Source organism: Echinops telfairi, unplaced genomic scaffold (genome assembly GCF_000313985.2).
Source record: "Echinops telfairi isolate 266 unplaced genomic scaffold, ASM31398v2 ScPeMD7_18;HRSCAF=68, whole genome shotgun sequence".
Taxonomy (NCBI): domain Eukaryota; kingdom Metazoa; phylum Chordata; class Mammalia; order Afrosoricida; family Tenrecidae; genus Echinops; species Echinops telfairi.
The window spans coordinates 80,808,325-80,812,572 of record NW_022103915.1 but is presented as its reverse complement, the minus strand read 5'-3'; the positions used below and the strand labels follow the sequence as shown (position 1 = coordinate 80,812,572).

The following is a 4,248-nucleotide window of genomic DNA, read 5'->3' as shown; positions in this document are numbered from 1 at the left end:
CTACTTCATAACTGTCATTTTCCTCTCTTATGAATCATAATGTAAATATCTGATATGCAGAATGTACTTTCATTGTTACAAATTGAACATAAAGCATAGTGATTCATCACAAAACAATATGTAATTATATCTTGTGAAATACTTATTTCTAATGACAAATAAATGAAATTTTGTCTTGAACCATGGCATAGCATGGGTAACACTTTTCACGCTGGCTACTCGTGTGTGGGCATATTTGCATGTGGGCAGACCCGCCTGGAGGAAGAGAAGCGGTGTCTCGGTTCCTAAAACCATTGGAAATATGTGTCTTCCGATGGTCTTAGGCGACCCCTGTGGAAGGGTCGTTCGACCCCCAAACGGGTCATGACCCACAGATTGACAACTGCTGCTCTAGAATATAAGACCTTCAACAATAGGTAACTACAAGAGCAGATACCTGACTTCGGCCTACAGAAAAGTCATTTATTGTTTTCATAAAAAGCACTTTGTGTTCTCATTTTTATTTTGTGTTTCTTTCTTTTTCTCCCAACAGCTTTGTTGGCATATAACTCACATATCATACAATAGTTCAATTACACCAAGAAGAGCTGTACAATCATCACCACAATCAGTTTTAGAACTTTCTCTTCAATCTTCTACTCATTGATATTAGCTCCCCATTTCCCCCAACCTCTCCTGCCATAGCCCCCAAAAAGTCATTAATCCAGTTACCAATCTTGGATTTCATATACAGAAAAACTTAAAAAAAAAACTAACAAGAATAACAAAGTAAAGTATCAAAGATCAATTGAAAAGAAAACAGAAAATATTAAAAACTTGAACAAATTTAAATGGATCATAAGGAAGATCAAATGATAGGGTGGCTAAAATTTTAACCTAGCTGCATCTGCAACAATCCACTTTCCAATACATCCAGCCTGTTAGCAAGGCTATTCTCATACCTGGTCCATAGTCAGAGGGGATTTCCAAAGGGCTTAATCCATGTGTATTTCCTCTTCACTTAAAAAAACACAAAGCAAAACTGAAACAGCTTTTAAAAGGGTCTAAAAGAAGACCAAATGATAAGATTTTACATTTTGACCACATGATATTTGTCTCACCATAATTGACTTTAAGGCAAGCTGCCTGAGAGTATAGCAAACAGTTTGAGCTACTAGCCTAGGAAAGGTCCATTTTTCTAGAAAAAGTTCGCTTCAAAATCAGGGCTGATGTGAGAGCAGGATTTTATGCTGGATGAGAGTTTGTCATTTTAATTTAGACTCTTTCAGTACCCCCCACCCGAAGTTGGTCAAATTGAAAATGGAGAGATCGCTAAAAGAAAATGAGAGAAAGAAAGAACAGAAGGAGTGGGGTGAGGAGAGGAAAGAGAAAGAGGCTTCGTATTTTTGAGACGGAAGGAAAACATTCAGAATGGGAATGCAGGTACTGTGACTGGCCAGAATGAAATAAAAGCGTCTGCTTGCACACTAGCAGCCCTATTACTTAGGAAGACTCAGCGACGTCCGCTAATTAAAAGGCCATCAATTTGATGTGATCGCTGTGGAGGATGAGAGCTAGTCTACAAACTCAGCGTTTTCCTTACAGAAGTCCTCAGTAAGTGATACTATATATGTTATAAATTTGGTTAGGGGAGTTTACATCTATTAGTAAAATGTTTACTCATTTACATCTATTAATACAATGCTTACTGAGTTGCAGAAACTTATTAGAGACAGAGTTAAAGAAGATAGACTTTTCGCTCATTATTTTACACCAAATGGAGGAAAAGAGACACGTACAAAGGCATTTTGATTATATACCAAATCTAGAAGTGTGCAAAACCTACAGGATCCTAAGATAATTAATATGTAACACAATACTGAAAGGCAGAGGTAGGAAATATCTTTTTAGTGAAGGAGACAGGTGACAAAAGTATGCAGTTACTAAAACAGATCACAGTCGTTTAGGGGTAAAGCAACACACAAAATAAAAAGAATATTTCAGGAGACAAGTACCCAAAAAGGATTATATCTGAGAACTGCAAGGAGTCCCTATCAATGTCACATACAGGTGCGAGGAAGGAAATGCGGCTGAAGAGGAGGCTAATCAAATATCCTCTCGGGAAATTTAGATGTCATCCTGGGGCAGTGGCACACTGAAAGGTTTGCTATCACTCATGTTTTATGCACTGCACATCTACTATATGCTAAACACTCGTTCACATGTTTTATTGTTTTTCCCTCACAACAACCCTGTGAGGTAGGTGTAATGATTCCCAATTACCAAATAAGAAAACAACTTTTAAGTTGTTAAGCAATTTACACTTGATACAACAGTTACAGAGTAACAGGATTTGCAATCAGGGTTTAGAAAATACATTACAAAGACGGGAAACACACAAACAGGCACACACACAGGCACACACACATTTACTCACAATTCCTATAGACATTCCAGAGTTAAAGAACGAGTTTAAAGTAATATATGCCTATTAATTCAGTATGGAAGACAATAAGATATTTAACATAAACAGTTTTATGCAAATGTAAATATATTTAAATTTTCTAATAATTCAATCGACAGAGAAATAGCAGCAGGATTAATTTTTTAAGATAAAAATCAATAATATAAAATAAGAATAGCAATGATAACGGTAATTGCATGAACAATTTATCACCTGTTGATCTACCTGAGATTTGGAAGGAAAAGGACTTTTCATATTTGTTTTTATATTATTTCAATCCAAAAATTTATGAATTATTCTAAAAATATATTTTTTATTTTGTATTATTTAAAAATTAAATATTAAAAGCTATTAAAGTAAATCGAATACTAAATGTCAACTGTAAAAAGAATTCCCCCATGTAATTTTTTATGAAAAAATTACTTCCCTACTATTCACAAAATATTCCAATCACAAGCATTTGTTCAAACAAATTTGATAAGACAAATAATTTTTATAAAACTCTATTTGAGATTAATTATTAAAAATATGCCCTGAATTTAAAAGACAGTGTTTATTTTATAAACTGAATTACATCCGACAATTAAAGAATATGAGATGATAGTCATATTTAAAAATATGAATAGATTCTTGAAAATTAGTTTATAAATTAAATCTATACTGAAAAAATATTTCTTTATGCCTTCAAAGTTTCTCTATTTCTAGTTAAAGAAATTAATGCACAAGTATATTGATGAAATATATTTCCTACCTTATCAACCCTTTTCAATTCCCATACAGTATGAATTGATTGATGCACAAGACTCATAAGATTAAAAGTTTATTCCGATAGTTGCTAACCTTGCATCACACACAGGATTTAAAAAATAAAACAAATATCCTACATAATCTAAAAATAAGTACTCTGACTTACACGAGTACAGGGCATATGCCTTCAGTAGAGCATTAAATACATAAAAATATGACCTATTATGTTAATTAATCAAACAAATGAGATGTAACACTTGTAATTACATTGGAGAAAATGTAAAAGAACCAAAGAAAGCATCTTGTTGCTAAATATATACACATGTATTGTCATTTACAACTTTTGAAAAATCATTTTGCTGTTTAGTACTTTGACTATTAATTAGATGATGAAAACACTACATCTATAACTAAGAAGAGGAAATCACAATTTTTATGCTTTCATATTTTGAAATAAAATTTTGTAGTAATTAAAAATATTTATTAATAATAAGAGTTTATGGTCTAATTCACTGATGCTTCCATGACAACTATGAATTTAAGAATTATACTGCATTTACAACCAAAAAGTTATATTTAAGTCAGTAGGCTAACTCCACTACAAAATTTGAGATAGATGGGAAATATCTTTGAAGGAAAACAGATCTCTTTTAAACACACCATTACTCAGAATTTTTTAACACAAACAGTATTCTAACTAGAAAAAAATTACTTGCCCCCAAATATCTTGGTTATATAATGTAAGGTACAATTCTGAAAACAGAATTCTGCTCTCACATTAAACAGAAATCACTTTTTAAAAGGGTCTCTAGGAAATCAATTTAATATCCAACTAATTCTACAAATAAGAAAACTATGATGCAAAGAAGTTACTTTCGTCCACATTCATTGAGAATCTATAAGCATAAGAGGTATATACAGGAATCATTGGACTTAAGATAAATGACAGTGTACTTCATTTTATTCAGCATTTTTGACGACCATGAAACCTTAATTTCTTTTCACAGAAATGTCTAAAGACAAAAAGAAAAACAAATAAAATGCATAAAACAATGAAA

The 4,248-nt window shown here is 32.3% G+C and overlaps 1 protein-coding gene across 3 annotated transcripts in view; it reads right to left on the bottom strand.

Moving 5' to 3' along the window:
- Nucleotides 1-4,248, bottom strand: part of NOVA1 (NOVA alternative splicing regulator 1) — a 157,564-nt gene that overhangs the window by 99,997 nt on the left and 53,319 nt on the right. The gene's annotated exons all lie outside the window — the stretch shown is intronic.